General features: G+C 42.5%; 1 pseudogene across 1 annotated transcript; it reads left to right on the top strand.

The window, feature by feature from the left end:
* The first annotated feature begins 6,748 nt into the window (after positions 1 to 6,748).
* Positions 6,749 to 7,459, top strand: LOC308335854 (myeloid-associated differentiation marker-like protein 2; annotated as a pseudogene). The gene has a single exon. The product of its transcript is annotated as a myeloid-associated differentiation marker-like protein 2 (transcript).
* Positions 7,460 to 22,026: the final 14,567 nt, after the last annotated feature.

The following is a 22,026-nucleotide window of genomic DNA, read 5'->3' on the forward strand; positions in this document are numbered from 1 at the left end:
TTTGTTGGATGAAATGGCTGGACAAGGAGGAAAACCACTGACGGAGGGACCACCGCCTTCATTAGTAAGTAGTCACTTGAAATTGAGTTCCTCTCTTTTAAGTAAGTGGGGGCGCTGTCTCAATTTTGGACGTAGAATTCTACGTCTTTATGTAACTTCCTTGATTGTTCTTGTGGAAGGAAGACCTGGTGACTCAAACTCATGACTCACCTCTCACTCGCGTGACGCACTGTCAAATCAAAGGTAAGAAGTTAAGAACATGCTAAAGTGCGTTTATCTGAATCTAAATTTGCTAATATTGTTCAAACGTAATTGTATTTGTTAAGGCCAGCAAAACCATAGTAATACTATCTACCTATGTTGTGTATAAGGCTATAAGCTAGCTATGTTGCTACCGGCGTTCGCATGTGTGTGTTTGGCTTGTGCGAGCTGGTTAATCATTTGCTAGCTATACAGAGCCGAGCAAAATCGATTATTTTGATAATGGAGGTACTCCTTTGCATACAAATTGTAGATTGGACACTTTTCCAACTTTTTAACAAAGCTTATTAAAGTAAGAAATATTCCGGGACTCAGAGCCGAAGAGTTTGATCAATCCTAAGGGGGCCCGTTTCCCCGCACCCCCCCCCCCCCCCCGCAGCGGGGAAAAAATAAGTTTTAGCTGGTACTTTTAAAGCAGCTTCTATAGGCCAATGTCCGGACAATATTATTATTATGGGAGAGGGCTCCGATCCGATAACGGCGCTGCTTCACCGCGTGGTCGTATAAGTGTTCCTTATTTCAAGATCTCAAAGGTGGCAACCCACTTCAAACTCAGTCATTCATTCATTTATGATGTTCATGTGTTAGGTTTTCTGATGTTATTAATTACCAATTTATTCACTGAGGCCAACTTGCTACGCCTGTTTCTTGTAGATGGCGTCCAAGATGTCCCCCCAGTGGCAATTGCAATTACTGGATGATGACATTACTGCATTCATTGAAAAAGATCATGATGTCACACTTCACATCAATTTCGGAACTGTTTTTTTTTCAATTTTGAGGGTAATAAACTCTTGCTTAGCGCTTGCTCAAGTTCCCTAGCCAAGCTGATCAATGAGGCACAAGCACCACCGGATGGCGTGATGCAGGTGGGCATGATATAATGGATGTTAATATGTTGTGTGCATAGTGCCCCAGACAAGATGCAACTAGATATACTGTAACCCAGGTTTTCGGGTTGAATGCATCTGTTATGTACTGTATATTCTACTCCAGGACAACACTCCACACGTCCCAGACTCTTCTCCCTTCTGGCTCCAAAACTATTGAAAATAAAATTGATATGACATTACTGGGGGACAGAGCAGCTGTGCTGTGCCCCAGTTACAAGAATAGTTACAAGGTCTTTTTTAACATAGTAATAAGATGTGAATATGAAACTATTAAATCATCATTAAGAAAATACCCATCAGTTACGTCGTTAGATAATGTTGCCAGACCATGGACATCTATCTGTCTTATACCTCTGCCTCTCACTTTTCTTTAATGTTTTTCATATTTCATGTAGATACAGGTGGATGCACAGGGCCATAAGAAAATGCATCTTTATGCCGTGCTTCGGGCATGTTCCGTCAGAGAGGTAGCTTTTGAAGATGTGGACTGGCTGGCCTACAAAGCAGCTGACCAACATCTAGAGCTCCTTACAATTGTGGCATGGTTAGAAACCGTGAAACCAATAAACCACGTCAGTCACTATCTAACTAAATAGTGGAAAAGTGTGTATTTATATTATGTATTGTATTTTTGTACAAATTGTGCCATTGTCATGTGAGGCACATCTCTGTCTAATCCTTGTTTTGGTTCAGAAATGGGCTTATCACTGCAATTCAACAATATTGACTGATTGTTACAATAGATAGAAAAGTAAGAACCATGCACCGCAGGTGCATGGTTCTATGTATTCAGCGTTTGAGCCACGTGACGTTACACCATGTGATGACATTTAGATCATTGGTTCTCAAAAGTGTGGCCCGGGGACCCCCCAGGGGTCCTTGAGGGAGCTTGTATGTTCAGTAACAAGCTTGTAGATCTGCTATCTTTGGTCGTATGTTCAGCAACGAGCCTGTAGATCTGCTGTTTTCGGTCCTATGTTGTTCATTAAGCTGTGTGTGTGTGTGTGTGTGTGTGTGTGTGTGTGTGTGTGTGTGTGTGTGTGTGTGTGTGTGTGTGCGCGCGCGTGCGTGCGTCACACTTTCTTACAAATCAGTGACTCAACTGAAGGGAGTGATGTCAACCTCCGGTAACAGTGGACAGATTATTGTTTATACTTATTATTGTTTAACGCAAATGAGTCACACAAATAATTAAGATTAATGATTTGTAATTGTTTTTTTGTTGTTGCATTAAAGACATTGAAAGATTATGAATCGAAATTACAATTCCGTTTTGCCTTTTTTAAGTTTTTTTTAAATAAATCTTATACTATATACATTCTATTAAAAATAGCGGAAGCCAGGGACCCTATATGTTAAAACATATATATATATATATATATATATATATATATATATATATATATATTTGAAATAAATAAATAGCGGATGTACAAGCTTGCAGGGTGGCACACATTTGACATGCTGTGAGCTTGTAGTTATCAATGGTCATTAAGGCTGTTCATTCAAACAGAGTTTGGGGTGTAGGCTACGGTGGAAAGGTGCATCAAATATTAAGTATTAAGAAGTATAAGTACTTCACGTTGTGAAAATAGCCGATCTACAAGCTCACAATGCCTCGCAATATGGTTATATTGAGAGGGTTGCATTACAGCCTAAACGGTTTAGTAAACTTTGCATTAGGCTAGGCCCCTTCTAGACAATTTCTCCATTTTAATCATGCTTGATTCTTTGTTAAATTCCTCTGCCAACCTGGAGGGCAGCGGACTGACCTCATGCCTCCTATGCATGAGGAGTCCAAGCTGCTTCTTTTCACCTGACAGGGGGGAATGTCCCTGGCCGGACATAGCGTGTGGAAGGAACACGTTATTCCGACCAGTTCCTTTCCCCTCAATCAGGTTCCCCGGCTGGCCAGGGGGAGGTAGTTTTATAGACTGCACTTTTTATGTTAAAACATGTTTAGCACCTACCTCTTCTAGCCATGTACAGAAGGTGGGATCAGATTGAACTTCAGATCTGCTAGTTATAAATGTATGGTAAAATCCAGATTGCAGCTCAGTTATATTACACTGAACAATATTCTCATATTAGTATTAACATTTTGAATATGAATTAATATTTCAGAAAGAGGTGGAGACCATGGCACAATCGCTTTTGGTGACATTAAGAAGGTCCCAGGAATTCCCAGTTTCTGCTGCTGCTCAAAGTGGACACACCACCACCACACCTTCCGCTACCTCCACACAGCTACCTGTACCAGTGCCTACCCAGGTCAACCAGAAGTTGAAGAGGTAAGACCGAAGTGAACACTATGACAAACTTCAGACATGGCCATCCAGTATGACACTATTCACATTGTTGTTTTTCAATTCAGTTTCATTAATGGTTGTCTTAATATTTCTCTCCTTTTGTAGGCAGTTTTCAAGTCAGTCGCTTCAGTCTCTCAGCGAGATGAAGTGAGGAAGAAACCACTTTTGTAAACCCGTGTCAGGTGTTCCTGTCAAGCTCTTAGACCTAACAATCTGCGTTCTGTCAGGGCCCATAGATGTGACCCCCAAGCCTGCCCAAGAGCTGGAGCTGGTCCAGGCTAGTTTAGGCAAAAGGGTCGTTGCCATTCCCGGGGATGGGAAACATGCAGAGGTCTTAATTTGATCTTAATTATCTAATACATGAACATGCCATTTTCATAGGCCTAAGCATTTATTTAACTTTTTGTATTTTAAGATGATGCCACTTAACAACAAAAAAATATATATTTTTAGGTACAGTCGCTCATCGAGGAGGAGTTTATCAAACTTCGGCCCCTCCAGGGAAGATGGCTGATAAACAAGGCAACAGGTATTAGTTTTTTTTAATATATATAGTACATGCTCTTATCCAGTGCCACTTAGGAGTTCAAAGCCACAGCGTGGGATCTAGGAAAGAGAGTCTAGGACACTTATCTTGCATGTCGCCTAAAAACACATTTTGAAACACATTTACTATAGTTCAAATAGTCAGATCTACAAGTTGTGTCTGTTTGAACCACTCGTAGATGTAGTGGCAGTAGTATTAATGGTATAACTTGAGCAGTACACAATCAAATGATGGAGGCAGTTCATGATGGTGTAGAAACTGTTTAGAGGACTAAGATGAGGAGGTAGTACACAGAGCACTGGCAAAGTACATTTATACCAACTGCAGGTCCTGGGTCATAGAATCCATTCAGCAATGGGCAGAACGCATGCGATCATACAGACATGATTTTATGTTTTGGTTTAGGAGGCAGTGGACAGCGGAAACTCACGCAGGTCCTCATGGACTCCAACAGTGGCTGCACGGGGAAGCTGCTGCGAAAAGCGTCAAATAATGGCAAGATTGTGCTGTTCTTGGTCCCCCTCCAAGAAGATCTAGACACCACTCTGCTTTCTTTAAATGCGGCCGAGTTTGCTGGCATGCCACAAGTGCCATGCATCAATTGTGGCACATTTATGCCACTATATTGCAGCTGCACAGAGTTGTGTAAACCAGCACCAAAGGTGATTTGTGTGTTGTGATTGTAACGTTACGTTGTTTGAATGCCATGATCGCGGTCACTATTACAGTTTGACTCAATAAATCAAAAACATGATAACTGATTTTTATGCTCTATTATAATATGCACGAAAGCACTATATTGAGTTAACAATGTGTAACAAAATGTCTAACAGGAGCAGAGTGTAGTAGTACTGGAGGAGGACTCCCCGAGGAGGAGCCCGAGGACCTTGATCATAATGACTCGGAAGAGCAAGGAGTAAGTGTTGCTAAATGTAATATACTTGAAACAAATTGAAACACTTGTAAGGCATGATGTTTAATACCGTTCTTGTGTCAATATTCTCTCAGGTGTGCCCTATATGCCAGCAGGAGTTCCCAGTAAGGCATGATGTTTAATACCGTTCTTGTGTCAATATTCTCTCAGGTGTGCCCTATATGCCAGCAGGAGTTCCCAATGTCTAGTCTCCCAAGCCATGGCAGTGTTTGTGCAGAAATGTAAGAACTGTAATTTTTCTTTGTATTTCAATGTGAAAACAAAATTATATTTTCCCTAGCATAGGAAGAAGTTTAACCATTTGACTTAATTGCACAGAAAAAGGGGAGGCTTGGGTAGCCAACCTATTGTACATCATTTTGTTACTGACATGTCATGTTTTGTGTCTTTGTTGAAAGATCCTTCTACAACACCACAATGGATAGGGAGGTCCCAGGCACGTCATCAGCAGCCTCCAGCTCTTCATCTGCAGCTGCAAGTGAAATTTCAGAACCAGTAGCAGCATGTAAGGAAGCAACACTGTTGTAGAGTGGAGGCCAAATCTCTCTTGTACCTGATAAACGGCTGCATTATGCATTAATTACATATATTCCATCCTTGTCTCTCAAAAGCTGCATGGAAAACTGTGGAAATGCCACAAGAAGCCATGCGGCTGTATATTGATGAACTGAGACGAGGAGGAGAGAACCAGCCAGACCTCCTGCTTGCATTGAATGTGAAAGACAGTGATGAGGACCGGGACTGCTGCCTCATTTCCTTTTACAAGGATGCACGAGACAAGAAGATGTGGACAGCATGGTCCAAGTGCCGCATTATAGGTATTGGTTGACAATGTTCCATTATTCTATAATGCTATTTTTGTGGAACCTCGTGCCAATTCTGACTATCAATATAATTTCTATAATGCCCTGATAATCATGGCATAGTTGATAGGGGTGCACCGATCCGATACTCGTATCGGAGATCGGCGCCGATCCAGGCTAAAATTCTAAATCGGGTATCGGTGGCAAATGGGCCGATCCATTATCTGATCCATAGGATCGGATAATAGGGTATACATATACCTAATAACCCAATTCAGTTCTCTCCAGCAGTAAGTCCTTTACACGGACAATAAAACACAAGTGTGCAGTCACGCGGCTTGTCGTTTAGTCCTTATCTTCTACTAGCTCTGCGCCTTAGCACTCAGCTAGCTTACTGCTTTGCTTGGTCTACAGTTAGCTGCCACGTTCAGACCAGGGTTCCATAGTGCTACTAGCTTTCAGCTTCCCTCTTTAGCGAGCCCGCTGCTTAAAGCGTAGCCGTTAGGCACCCTTTCCCCCGTCGTCTACGCTACCTGCCCCGCTGTTAGCCCTTTTAGCTAATCCTCAGCCGCTAGGCGTTGATTTTAGCGTCCCCACCGACAACAACAAGCAACGACCGTAGCCGGGTTACGACGCTAGCGTACCGTTCAGCCGAACGGCGCCGGCTACTAGCGTTCTCCGCGGGAAAGATACGTTACTAACGTAAGTTACGTTTCGTAACTCTAGTTCTATTAAGTCAACTCCATTGCACACCATGGCCACCGGCGGTGACGACAGTGACTTCGACCCCTCCCCCATGGAGGGGGAGGGGTCGTACATTAATATATAATAATATATATAATATATTAATATTATATATGACCAATATTATTAATCCACGTGTTAATAATATATATATATTATAATAATAATAATATTACATTATACATTAGACATAGGGTATCGGATCGGTACTCTGTATCGGCAGACACTGGACCCCTATGTATCGAAATCGGTATCGAATGCCAAAAAGCCGGATCGGTGCATCCCTAATCATTACCATTGTTGAAATGTTCAAGCTCAACATCCCCTTCAGCATGTTTTGCATGGACTAGTCGGACTTCACCACTGGCATGGCTATGACCTCCAGCCTAATGACCTTGTCCGCCGCCTCATTTACCCCAACTTCTACCTCTGCATCTCATGCTTCTATGCCTGGGTGGAGACCGCATTCGCTTTCCTGTGTGGCGTGGCCTACCTTGTTGAGGTGGGATAAAATCTGCAAAAAGAAAAAGGGGACCTATCTGGCTGCTTTCCCTGGATTCTGGAAGGTTATGGAAGCCTTTGTAAGCTGTATCATTTTCATATCACTAGGGTATCATGGGATGCCAGGACTAATCGTGTGCATTTCGGCATATGTTATCCCACTCCCCATCATCCTGATGATCATAGTTGTTAACATTCTCAAAAAATTGAGGAACCGTTTACCCTTTAATCAGGACCGTTTTGTGTTTACATTTCTGATAATCTCTGTAATTCTCTATGTATTCACAGCTATTGCATCGCCCATTTTTACCTTCAGGGGCAATCCTCGCCCTGATGAGTGTCCACCAAGCTGCTGTATCTGGGCCATTGAGTTTGTGGTTGCATTCATGACTTTTGTTAACCTTATTCTCTTTTCAGTGGATCTTGTTTTTACCCTATTTGGAATATGTGACTTCCAACGCGGATGAATATCAACTGAACATTTTTGTTAACTTTAAAATCAGTGGAATAGAATTGGCATGCAAGGACATCGTAACAAAATAATGTCATTGTAGTGTGCATGGGTATTGTGTATTGGACGTTGAAGCCATCAAGTCAGTTTCTGTTGTTCCACGGTGCTGTATAAAATGTACGAGAAACATGCCTTTGCTTTCACTGAACTGTGGCTATGAAGCAGTCCTCTTCCACTAACCTACTCACTTGCCTTTGAGACAATTTATTGTCCTTTATGTCATCATCTTCAATCCATTGTCATCGTTTTCTTCCCATTGTTTATACATGTATTTATTCATGTAGCTTTAGCTTTGTTAATAAACTTTGCCGTGACTTGACTCACCACATTTCCCTTAGTTATAATGTATTAAAGGTAGTATTTGACATATATTTAGGTGCTAAACAATGTGATTAATTAACTTTGAAGAACTTTGGATACTGTCTCTCATATTAAACGTTTATTTTTATTGATTTGCATTTTATTCATTTTTCACAAACAGGATCACGTAACTTGACCTATTATCTATGGCACGAATGACATCTTCATGGTTACATTAATTTTAACCTGTAGGTGAATTATTTTCAAGAGGGAGAATTTTGTTAGACAAAAATACTTGGCTGTCTAGTATATAAATTGTGTTCTTGCAGGGGATGCTGCTGTTGGGGTCGGTGTTGCGAGACACATCCTGTCATCAGCCGTTTCAAAATTGAAACATGGATTTCAACTCAACTTGGGTTTGTACATTTAATTAGCACTTGGCACATTATTAAAACAACCAATAGGCTTAAGCGACATGGGAACCAGACTGAACAGATGTACTTTTTTTTGTCTGTACTGTTCAGGAAATGCACCAGTGACTGCACTGTTCGAGGGACAGACCGACCACCTCATACCTTCACTGGCCACAGCCCTAGTGGACAGTGACCTACAGTATTTATAATGGCTGGGAGGATAATCGGTCATTCTGCAGTCCATGGCGGTCCTACCCTGTCTGGGCTTAGTGTTGCAGTGGTAGATGCCTTGATCGGGACAAAGGAAACGGCCAAATCAAAGCTCTGCTTAGAAGACTGTCAAGAAGTGGAACACAGGGAAACCATGGCTCTGGTGAGTCAATATCGTCCATAAGATTCACATAATTCATAGAAAAGCATGGGTGGGTCCCATATCTATAATTGTACCCTCAATTCAGTATATTGAAGAATTATTGTGATCTTTTCTAAAATTAACATCACAATTCAAAGCTCATAGTTTAGGGAAACCATGGCTCTGGTGAGTCAATATCGTCCATAAGATTCACATAATTCATAGAAAAGCATGGGTGGGTCCCATATCTATAATTGTACCCTCAATTCAGTATATTGAAGAATTATTGTGATCTTTTCTAAAATTAACATCACAATTCAAAGCTCATAGTTTGTGATGTTTTTTTTCTTTTAGATGCCTCAGTAAAATTATATAATGTGTACAATGGACTACAAGAGAAAACAAAGTTTCTAGTGATCCGGTCATTTAAAAATGTTTGTCCCAGTGCAGAGAATGTGCTATGTGAACTCTTTCCAATATACTGTGGTTTCCTCTCTCCTCACATCTTCTCTATGGGAGAATTAAGGTAAGATGCAAGTGAGGGAAACCAGGATCCAGTTAAAATACATGGGAGCCACATGTGTATGTTAACACATCGTACGCTATTAGCGTTGTTATGATTCAATGTTCTACGTATTGGACCCTCGTCTGGTTCTGGTGTGTGACGACCCGGTTGGCATTTCCATGGTTCGGCGGCGGACAGACAGACAGGCTAGCCCGGGAGAAGAGATTAACATGACACGGAGACATGGTCACATTAAAACGTTCACAAGGTTTTATTACTCATGCAGCAGCATATATATCTTGGATACTTCCTGTCCTAATGACGTCACAGACTAGACATCACAAATCACTGCCTGCAGCACGCGGCCTTCAGCGTGCCCTAACACAGCCCTAAAGTATGTTACAGTTCAGACAGTGCATACATATAAGTACATTGCCTATTCACGTACCAGTACCACTTCTCAGTACACAACTGTTGTATATCACAACAAGCGTATCTATACGCTTTGAAAACTGTCAGGGCGCCGCGCTATGAGCTTGTAGACCTACTATTTTATGAGCAGGAACACGCATGCATATAGACAATCATGTCATGGTTATCAATATGGTTATGCAGAAATGTTGTCACTGAGTCAGGCAGCTGAGGCCATATAATAACACTAAGTCGATAAGATACAATAGATTTCATGTACACATTTTGATAATATTACTGTGATTTAATTTCAGCCCTGTCTGATGATGACCACCACCAGCCTTCAACCAGTGCTGCTGCCGTTTCACACGGATGGGGTGAGTTTAGAATGTGATCATAGTTTACTACACACTACATCCAGTACAATGTAAATTCAATTTCACAATGCAAACACATGTACTATTGTAGTGACATTATATTCAGGCTAACAATATCTGCATTTGATAGCTGTGCTTATTGTAAGTCTCTTCAATAGAATTGATATGATGTACACATTTTGATATTTTACTGTGATTTTTATTTCAGCCGTATCTGATTCTGATGATCAGTTATCACAGCCATTGTCCAGGGCTGCTGCTGCCGTTTCACACGGACAGGGTGAGTTTAGCATGTGATACCAGTTTACTACACACCACATTCAATTACAATGACAATTAAATTTCACAATGCAAACACATGTACTCTTGTACTGACATTCTATGCAGGCTAGCATGCTAACAATATCTGCATTTTATATCTGTGCTTATTGTAAGTCACTTAGATAAAAATGTATTTGATGTACATATTTTGATATGGGATTTCATTTCAGCAGATGACATTGACCGGCCATCACCATTTGATGATGCTGCTGCTGGTTTGGGTGAGTTTTGCATGTGATCCTAGTTTACTATTCACCACATTTGATTATAAATGTAAATTTGCTATGACAGTACTTTTACTTTATGACAGTACAGTAAATGAAGGCTAACTACATGTGCTTGGACCTAAATGCCTGAATTGATCTACATTTCAGACATGCTGCTTCTGGATGATGGTGAATCAACATGTCCTCTCCATTGTCTCCGACCAAAATCCCCCGGGCCAACTCCGTCAGAGGCGATAAGTTTCGTGACCAAATGTCTTTGATTTATGTAAGTAATTATCATTCACACATCCACAGAAAAAGATTAAATGAAGAAATACACACATGTGTTCTTGCATCCTGTTAATACATGCAGGTCGACTTAATGTTATTGTTTTTTATTATAAGTATCGATGTCAGACCGCCGAGAGATCTGCACTGGCAGACAACATTGCAGAGGTGGGCCGCGAGGTGACGGCCGAGGTTGAGGGGTTGGAACAGCAGCGTGGGCGGCTTCGGGAGAAGCTCGCCTCCCTCGAGATCCGCAATGTTGAGCTGAGGCGACAGAAAAGTTCGCTGGAGTCACCTCCATGTCCCTCCTGTAGCGGTCATGGTGAGTCATTCATTTAGTTTAGGTAGACTATATTATTGAAATATAATGACTATATGTATTTGTATGCGAGCGATCCTACAATGTTGTCTGAAAACGTTCTTTCTTTTATTCACTCTTACAGGATCAAGAGATGCTGGGAATGCAATTTAATTATTAAATATTAAATAAAGTGGGGGGGGGGGGGGGAGAAATCTTACCAGTGTGTTCTGTCTGTTATTTTTCTCACACACCCATGTTCAACTACACTAACTAGTATATTATGTATTTGTGTGTATTAAATGAGCATCATAATATAATCTCCCGAATAATTATACTGCTGTTAATGCTGTTTGTGATTGTTGTATAAACGTTTTACTGGGCACAGAGTAAATCTTTTCCAGAAAAAATGCAGTCCAGATATTGTGAGTTTTGTGCAGGTGTAGAGATAGTTTAATTGTTATACATGTGAAAAAGCTAGAAACAGGCTTACAAGTTTATTATTATATAATTTATTCCATTTTAGAGGGTTGGGAACACATGTTTGTGGGACTCTGAGAAAGCATCGGGGAGAACCTCCTGCAATTAGAGATGTCGCCATCAGCCAGCTGGCACCTGGATAATTAATTATGCGGCATAATAATAATGTCATGATTATTGCATGGAGGGACAAGAAAATTGTCAAGGTTGTGACAACTCTCCATGAAAACAAAATGGTCACAGTCCTGGAGAGGGAAAAGGGGAGGTCGGTCAGACGAGAGCTGATAAAGCCTGCATCCATTGCAGCGTACAACCAGTACATGAATGGGGTCGACAAATTAGACCAGATGATTTCATATTATCCCTTTACCCGGAGAACGTTCAAGTGGTCTAAAAAGTTTGTTATGTATACGTTTAGCATTTCTATGTACAATGCATTCATCCTCTTCAAAAACGCCACAAGGGGGACCACCAAAAGAAAGACTCTGTTATCATTCCTGGTCAGCATCATCAAGGCATGGGGCAACTTGCGGGAGGTTCAGGTGGGTGCAGAGGGGGAGGTGGGTGCAGAGGTGGGGAGCAGGTGGGAGAGCCGCTGGGTGCAGTGGGGGGGGAGGAAGCCCCTGGAGAGCAGCCGGGTGCAGTGCGGGGGGGGGGAAGCCCCTAGAGCCCAAAGGTCAGCGAGGGTGGGTGCAGTCAGGGGATCCTCTGACTGCACCACCACCACTCCTCTAGGCCACCACGCAAAGACCCTGCCAGCAGGCTCCATGTACAGCTTGGAGACCATGAGCTGATTAGAATCCCCAGAGGCAAAGACACCACCAAAAAGATACCCCAAAGGCGGTGTCGGGTTTTCAGCGTTGGGGGTAAGCGGCATGAGACGAGCTTTATGTGCAAAGCCTGTGGGGTGCCCCTGCATAGAGAAGTGTGTTACCACAAGTACCACACCAATACGTTTAATTTTGTTGTGTTTTTTATGTTTATTTTGACTGAACTTTATATTGTTGTTTTTTATGTTTATTTTGACTGAACTTTATATTGTGTATTTTGTACGATTATTGCAGTAAGGGACTCACTGATATATATAGTGGGCATTTTGTATGATTATTGCAGTAAGGGACTCACTGATATATAGTGGGCACATTGTATTGCTCAGAGAAGCACTTTATAAGACTCATATCACTCATTTCATGCTGGACTCACTGAGAGGAGCTAATTCCCCATCAGCGGGTTCCATCTCCTTCTGTTCTCTGAGTCTTCTCTTCAGTCACTCCAGACATCTCTCAACCGACGGCCTCCATAAACCTCCGTATCTTCAGCATCCGTCTCCCAGTGTTACCTGTTATAGACTGACTGGCTGAAGCGTTTTGTAGCTTAATTCAGTTTGACAGCTGACAGCTGACGCGGAAGTGATGGCGCCTGTGTTTGTGGCCGCCCGTCTCCCGCTGTCTGTTCTGGTTGTGTTTGTGCTTGTTCTATCAGTTGTCACGGAAAATGTCAACTCTCTACTGGCTTATGATCGCCAAGCCCTGCTGGATATTCGTCTTGCTAGCGAAAATTTGACTCTGTTTTCGAGACAGAAAACGTTTCCTCTGCCACCGCTGCTCGCGAGTATACCTGCTCACTTGTGCGCTCCTCTCCCCCGTCGGAGACGGCACAAGTATGGAATTAGATTAGTGCCAAAATACGTGAATCTGAATTCAAGTTCTGAATCTCTGAAAATAGTTTTGCAACAATAAAAATCCGTTCTGAATCTCTGAAAATAGTTTTGCAACAATAAAAATCCGTTCTGAATCTCTGAAAGTATTTTTGAATCTCTGAAAAAATATGTTACAGGGTTTCGCCCAGGCATTTTCAGAGTATCAAGTTTGTCACATGCACAGCTTCAGAATTTACTTTTTGGCACTGTTTTCCCTTTGTTTCCACGTTTGAAACCTCGTAAAGTCCAAACTGAAAATAAAGGGTTCAAAAGCTTGAAAAAAATATTTGCATGTCTGAAACTCTTTTTTCAAGACTGAATTTTCGTTTTGAATCTCTGAAATAATATTTGAATCTCTGAAATAAATTTTGATAGGCCGAAAGGGATTTTCAAATCTCTGAAAAAACATTTTACAGTGTTTCGCCCAGGCATTTTCAGAGTATCAAGTTTGTCACATACACAGCTTCAGAATTTACCTTTTGGCACTGTTTTCCCTTTGTTTTCCATTGTAAACTCCTAACTTAAACTAAAGGCTCCAAAAGCCTGAAAAAAATATTTGAATCACTGAAACACTTTCTGAATCTTTAAAATACGTTTTTATAGGCCAAAATGGCCTTTCAAATCTCTGAAACAAATATTTTTCAGTGTTTCACCCACAGTGTTTCAGAGGTTCAGATATGTCACAGCATTTCAGTCAACACGTGACTTTTGGCACTGTTCTTCCCTCTGTTTTTCTGTGTCCTACTCGTATCTGTAACTTTCTGCTTTGTATCTGAAGGGGGAGGAGTTCTGTCCGGTTTGATTTCCTGGTCTGGTTCAAGGACAGTCCTTGGTCTGGTTTCAGAGGTTCAGATCTGTCACAGCATTTCAGTCAACACGTGACTTTTGGCACTGTTCTTCCCTCTGTTTTTCTGTGTCCTACTCGTATCCGTAACTTTCTGCTTTGTATCTGAAGGAGAAGGGTTGTATGCCTGTCGGCCATTTCTCAACCGTTTTGGACGGGGGTGGGCTTGTTGGAACCCAAATGGTAACTCTGTCATTTCTCAGCCGTTTTGGACGGGGGTGGGCTCGTTGGAATCGTGTTGCCCCCCTAGGGGCGTCTTTGGGGGTCTCAAGGTTCGGGGACCCCCCGGGACCCCAAATGGTAACTCTGTCATTTCTCAACCGTTTTGGACGGGGGTGGGCTCGTTGGAATCGTGTCGCCCCCCTGGGGGCGTCTTTGGGGGTCTCAATGTTCGGGGACCCATGGGGACCCCCCAGGGACCCCCAAATGGTAACTCTGTCATTTCTCAACAGTTTTGGACGGGGGTGGGCTCGTTGGAATCGTGGAAACTTTTGCCTTCACAATAAAAGTATGCAGCTTTCACAAGTTGGCCAACTTGGCCCATGAAGACAAGGAAAAGGATTAAGAATTCGGTGGCATTTCACATTGCAAAAGATTTTTTCCAAAATGTAAAAATATTATAATAAGGAATTAATTTGGATAATGGTAATGGGATATTGTACAAATTGTCACTTTATTAATCCAAAAGGTTTGGACTGCATTTAATTTTCAACACAAAACCTTAAACTGACTTTCTGTGTGTATTGCCTTTATTGACTGAGTGACTTTATGTTGGGTTCAAACCATCTACAGTGTTTTTAAGTATAACCAGGTAGGTTGCCGTTTTTTACACAGTGACCTTTGTAGGGGGTTTTATGATTCAAACCTTTAATGGTGGAAACCACTACAAAAATAAATGACGCCCTACAGTATGTGGGGGCATGATAAGATCATGTATTAATACCACGCTATACAAAGAAAAAAATGGTGCTACCTCATTTCTGGTGGCGCTACCAAATGAAAAGTTAGGTGGCACCAGTGCTACCTGTGAAAAAGTTAGTCTGGAGCCCTGGGTGGGCTTGTTGTGATTGTGTCGCCCCCCTGGGGGCGTCTTTGGGGGTCTCAAGGTTCGGGGACCCCCAAATGGTAACTCTGTACTGACGAGGTTTGACTACAGTGGGTCGCCATGGCATTTCATTTTCTGCCACCAAAATGTGGAACGCCCTACCAACAGTCATTAAGACATGCAAATCCCTTAACTCCTTCAAAACCGCCCTCAAAGGGCACCTAAGGACGGCTGCAATTAGAAACTGGCCCCTGTAAAATCTGAATCCCCCACCCACCCCTTTTTCCCCTCACTGTATATGTTTATTTTCCTCCTCTATGATGATTTACTGTTTTGACCATATAGTTGTGTATATTCGTACGTCTAATTGTTTTGATGCATTGAAAATGGTGGGCTCTATTGTAAACAAGTGTAATGCCTTATGGTGCCGTCCACTCACAGTTAACAGTTGTATTGAGTTGTACTTGAAATGTACTGTAATTCTGCAAACTTAATAAACCAATCAATCAATCATGACTTGAAAAAGAAGCGTGCAAATGCACAGAGACTTTAGTCACGTGTATATCTGCTGTTAATGGTGTGTTTCGTCTATTTTTGTGTTTAAAGTAAAATTTACCTGCTTTTCACTACTGCATGCTTCAACGAGGAATGCTAACAATCGAACCTTGCTAAATAGCTCACGCATCGTACGGACTGGTCTAGTTTATTGTAACCACAGTTTACATTAGTGTATGTGTTTATTTCTATTTTTATATAAAAGCAACAAAATACATTTTCGTTGTGGCTTGAGTGTTTATTGCACAGTAATGGAGTAATTGCACAGTTTTGTCGGGTAACGGCGAGCCTTGTCAGAGGGAAATCGCTTGGTTAAATGTCCATATCAAGTGATATCTGAACAGTGTGTGTGAGAGAGAGAGCTATAGTAAGAAGAATATGCAGATAAATATAAATGGTTCTATCATAAAAAGGTCAAGAGTTACCGTGTGGGGGTCCCCGAACCTTCAAAACCCTGATAATGCACCCAGAGAGGCAACACGATTCCAACCAACCCCTGTCCAAAACGGTTGAGAAAATTACCATGGGGGGGTCCCAGAACCTTGAGACCCCCAAAAAAGCCCCCAGGGGGTGGCACAATTCCAACAAGCCCACCCCCGTCCAAAACGGTTGAGAAATGACAGTTACAATTTGGGGGTCCCCCGAACCTTGAGACCCACAACCTTGTTGTGACACAATCACAACAAGCCCACCCCCGTCCAAAACGGTTGAGAAATGACAGAGTTACCATTTGGGGTCCCGGGGGGTCCCCGAACCTTGAGACCCCCAAAGACGCCCCTAGGGGGGCAACACGATTCCAACGAGCCCACCCCCGTCCAAAACGGCTGAGAAATGACAGAGTTACCATTTGGGTTCCAACAAGCCCACCCCCGTCCAAAACGGTTGAGAAATGGCCGACAGGCATACAACCCTTCTCCTTCAGATACAAAGCAGAAAGTTACAGATACGAGTAGGACACAGAAAAACAGAGGGAAGAACAGTGCCAAAAGTCACGTGTTGACTGAAAAGCTGTGACAGATCTGAACCTCTGAAACCAGACCAGGAAATCAAACCGGACAGAACTCCTCCCCCTTCTCCTTCAGATACAAAGCAGAAAGTTACAGATACGAGTAGGACACAGAAAAACAGAGGGAAGAACAGTGCCAAAAGTCACGTGTTGACTGAAATGCTGTGACAGATCTGAACCTCTGAAACACTGTGGGTGAAACACTGAAAAATATTTGTTTCAGAGATTTGAAAGGCCATTTTGGCCTATAAAAACGTATTTTAAAGATTCAGAAAGTTTCAGTGATTCAAATATTTTTTTCAGGCTTTTGGAGCCTTTAGTTAAAGTTAGGAGTTTACAATGGAAAACAAAGGGAAAACAGTGCCAAAAGGTAAATTCTGAAGCTGTGTATGTGACAAACTTGATACTCTGAAAATGCCTGGGCGAAACACTGTAAAATGTTTTTTCAGAGATTTGAAAATCCCTTTCGGCCTATCAAAATTTATTTCAGAGATTCAAATATTCTTTCAGAGATTCAAAACGAAAATTCAGTCTTGAAAAAAGAGTCTCAGACATGCAAATATTTTTTTCAAGCTTTTGAACCCTTTATTTTAAGTTTGGACTTTACGAGGTTTCAAACGTGGAAACAAAGGGAAAACAGTGCCAAAAAGTAAATTCTGAAGCTGTGCATGTGACAAACTTGATACTCTGAAAATGCCTGGGCGAAACCCTGTAACATATTTTTTCAGAGATTCAAAAATACTTTCAGAGATTCAGAACGGATTTTTAGTGTTTCAAAACTATTTTCAGAGATTCAGAACGGATTTTTAGTGTTGCAAAACTATTTTCAGAGATTCAGAACGGATTTTTATTGTTGCAAAACTATTTTCAGAGATGAATTCAGATTCACATATTTTGGCACTAATCTAATTCCATACACAAGACCCGCTCCCGTGGTAAACGCAGCGGCCAACTAGTGAGGCTGAAAGCCGCTCTGGTGCATTTCTCTGCATCTACCCTGGTTGGAAATGGATCGACCTGTCTCTACTCTGTCTCCCTTCGCTCTCTCGAGCCTATCGGCACCTGGCTGGTGCCTGTCACTGACACTGACGTGGATAAGGATTTCCCTAACCGTCGCTGCTCTCCTCACCTCCGCAGACGAGGAGTGAACCACTGCTGCCTTCGACCCCTCGCCCGGACTCCCGCGGCCGGGACTGAACGAAGCGCTGCCCCGCCTCCAGCAAGGATCGCCCTGGTAAATGCTAGGTCGCTAACAAACAAAACGTTTATCCTGAATGATTTCTTCGTCACACGTCAGCTTGACTTTCTGTCAATCACTGAGACTTGGGAGAGAGCCGGTGAGTCAACCACTTTTTCCGAACTTTTGCCGCCTGGCTGTGCGTATTTCAGCGCTCCACGAACGACATTTTCCAGTTTCGAGCTGAACATGTTTGAGCTGGGTCGCTCTCCTCCTGTACTGTACGCTGTAATATACAGACCGCCAAAGTACAACAAGCACTTCATCCCTGATTTCTCAGACTTTCTGGCTGAAATAATGCCGAAGTATAATCATGCTTTAATTCTGGGTGATGTAAATATATACGTGTGCTGTCCCTCTAAGCCAATGGCTAGTGAATTCTTAAGTCTGATAAGTTCCTTTGATCTTGTGCAGTCTGTGTCTGGTCCCACACAGGAGCATGGGCACACATTGGACTTGGTCCTCTCATATGGTTTACCTATTTCTAATGTTGAAATATGTGGTGCTTTCTTCTCTGACCATATGCCTGTTTTGTTTGATGTGTCACTCCCATGTCACACTGTTAAACAAGCTGCACCAGCTATTAGATGCCGTATACTTAACTCTTCCACTGCCGCCCGTTTCTCGTCTGCCTTCACTAGTGCAACAGTAGGCTCACCAAGCCCAGCCAGCCTTGTGTGTATGACCACAGATGAGCTAACGGCTCGCTTTGATTCCATTTGTCATAAAGCCCTTGATACTGTTGCTCCCATTAAAACCAGGCGCGCTAAACCTAAAACTGAGCCCTGGTTGAATGACAGCACACGGAAGGTCAGAAAAGAATGCAGGCGAGCTGAACGTCAGTGGAAAAAAGATAAGCTAACGGTGTCGTTTGACATTTTGCGTGATAGTTGGCGTAAATACCAGCTAATTGTCAAAACTGAAAAAATGAAATACTTTTCAGATATCATTGTGACAAACTGTCACAAACCTCAGGTTTTATTTAAAACTATAAACGACATTCTTGACGTCCCCCAGCCTGTCTGTCTAGATGCTTCCCCTGAAACTCTCTCAGCTCTTTTTAAAGTTTTTTATGGAAAAGGTTGCTAACATTAGGGCTAGCATCCCTACTCCGACACATGACCCGTCTACTGCTGTCACCTGCCGCGCCATTTTGAGCAACTTTGAGCCTGTGTCTCTTATTCAGCTAGAGGAAATTATTTCCCAAATAAAACCAACTGGCTCCCCCTCAGACGTCCTTCCCCCTCGGCTGGCTAAAGAGACCAGTGGTGCCACAGGGCCGGATCTCCTATTGATCTTAAACCGGTGCCTAGCAGGTGATGTACCAGCCGTTTTTAAACATGCTGTGGTACAGCCGTTGCTTAAAAAGCACAACCTCGATCCCTCTGTCCCATCCAACTTCAGGCCTATTTCCAAGCTCCCTTTTAATTCAAAAGTTATGGAAAAATGCGTCCTGGCCCAACTGATGCCCCATCTGAACACCCATGGCATCTTAGAAGTGTTCCAGTCTGGGTACAAAGCCCTCCATAGTACTGAGACTGCACTCATACGAATTTTCAATGATATATTTTTGGCTACGGACTCTGGTGATTCTATTATTCTGGTGCTCCTGGACCTGACTGCCGCTTTCGACACGGTAGATTACAGCATTTTGCTCTCTCGCCTGGAGCACTGGGTTGGCATTAGAGGGTCAGCACAGGGAGAAGTCTCTGTGTCACCCTAGGAGATGCCACATCCTCCACAGCATCCCTCCCCTGCGGGGTGCCACAGGGCTCGATCTTAGGTCCAATCTTGTTTATGTTGTACCTGCTCCCCCTAGGATCTATTTTTAGAAAACACGGTGTTTCCTTCCACTGTTACGCTGACGACAGCCAAATCTACCTGCCTCTGAAACGTAACAACCCTGACTCCTTAAAACCCTTGCTCGCTTGCCTGGAGGATGTAAAAGCATGGCTGGCTTTAAACTTTTTAAACTTTAACGACGGCAAGACCGAAGTTATGGTGTTTGGGCCAAGCAACAATGTGTTTCCTCCTGGTAATTTGGGTCCCCTTGAGCCTTTCTTAAAGCCAATTGCCACCAATCTAGGCTTTAAGATAGACTCTGATCTAAAAATGGACAAACAGGTAAATGAAACAGTCAGAAAGAGCTTCTTCCAGCTTAGAAGGCTGGCAAAGATTAAATCTTGTCTTTCCCGCCCTGTGTTCGAAACTGTTATCCATGCCTTTATGACATCCCTCCTCGACTACTGTAATGCCCTGTATATTGGAGTTAACCAGGCCTCCATCTCTCGCTTACAGCTAGTCCAGAATGCCGCTGCACGGTTGCTTACAGGCACACGTAAACGTGACCATATTAGTCCTGTACTAGCCTCCCTCCATTGGCTTCCTGTGCGATACAGGATTGATTTCAAGGTTTTGCTTTTTGTTTTTAAATGTTTAAATGGTTTGGCACCCATTTATCTCTCTGAACTACTCATACCGTATGTTCCCACAAGGACCCTCAGGTCGTCTGACCAGCTTCTCCTGGTGGTGCCTAAATCAAGGCTGAAGCTCAGAGGGAACCGGGCTTTTGCAGTAGTGTGTTGTTGTCAGGCTGACACAGTTAGTGGTAACACGTCGTTCCCCGTGAAGAAGGCATACAAGAGTAAAGTTATCTTATTGTTAAAGTTTAAACGTATAAAAGTGAAACTTACATTGTTTGACGGACTAATTCCATTGCTGTTTGTGTGCGGCTGTCCGTCTGATGTGGAACACTTGGTTGGACTTTGGATTTGTAGGCAGAACAACGAGTGTTTGCACACAACAACCGCGATCGCCTGCTATCCTGCGACGCCGGTACATCAACAAACAATCTCCTGCTGGACCTTTTCAACGCAGTGGGTCCCTATCGGGACCCGTGTGTGTAAGTACCACTGGATCTCAACCTCTTTGATAACCGCATGAACCTGGAATCCCATGTCAAGAAGGTCACCCAGTCCTGTTTCTTTCACCTCCGTAATATCTCTAAAATCAAGCCAGTTCTCACCCCCCAAGATCTAGAAAAAATCATCCATGCCTTCATCTCCTCCCGCCTCGACTATTGTAATGGACTCTACACCACCCTCAGCTCCTCCTCAATCCATAAACTTCAACTAGTACAGAATACAGCTGCCAGGATCCTAACAAACACACCCCGCAGATCTCATATTACTCCCGTACTTGCTACACTCCATTGGTTGCCCGTCAAATCCAGGATCAATTTCAAAATTATCTTAATAACATACAAAGCATTACACAGACTGGCTCCAATCTACATCTCTGAATTACTGCATGCTAAACCTAACACACGTTCACTCAGGTCCTCCGATAAAGGCCTTCTGTCTATCCCTACAACCAGACTCAAAACGAAGGGTGACCGCGCATTTGAAGTGGTCGCCCCCACTTTGTGGAATGCCCTGCCCCTTGAACTGAAGAATGCAGAGTCTGTCGACGGTTTTAAGAGATTGTTAAAAACGTGTTTATTTCGCCAGCACTTTATTTTATGATATATATTTTTTGCTTGATTTGTTGCATTTTAATGTTTTACCTTCTACTGTTTGTTTCGTGCCCTTGTTTTAATATGATTGTTTTACCTGTTGTACAGCACTTTGTAACATTGTTTCGAAAGGTGCTCTATAAATAAAATTTACTTACTTACTTACTTACAGTGGCAGCTCCCAAACTCTGGAATGAGCTGCCTCTGCACATAAGACAAGCCCCCACTCTTCAGGTGTTTAAATCACGCCTCAAGACATATTTTTATTCTTTGGCTTTTCCAAGCATAGTATGAGCTGTTGATGTTGAAAGTGACACTGTGTACTGTATGTTGTTTGTTTTTAAATGAAGTTGTGATTTTTATTATTTTATTGTAAAGCACTTTGGTACAACTTGTTGTTATTTAAATGTGCTATAGAAATAAAGATGGTATGGTATGGTATGGTAAGACATTTTGTTTTGTATTTTTATGTTTATTTTGACTGAACTTTATTTTATTTATATTGTGTATTCTTTGATTATTGCAGGGGACTAAGGGACCACTGATATAGTGGGCACGTTGTATTGCTCAGAGAAGCACTTTATTTTGTAGGATTATTGCAGTAAGGGACCACTGATGTATAGTGGGCACATTGTATTGCTGTAAGCAGGTGTTTGACAAGATACAACAAAA

Source organism: Protomyctophum bolini, assembly GCF_963924005.1.
Source record: "Protomyctophum bolini genome assembly, chromosome: 20".
In the NCBI taxonomy this organism is placed as follows: domain Eukaryota; kingdom Metazoa; phylum Chordata; class Actinopteri; order Myctophiformes; family Myctophidae; genus Protomyctophum; species Protomyctophum bolini.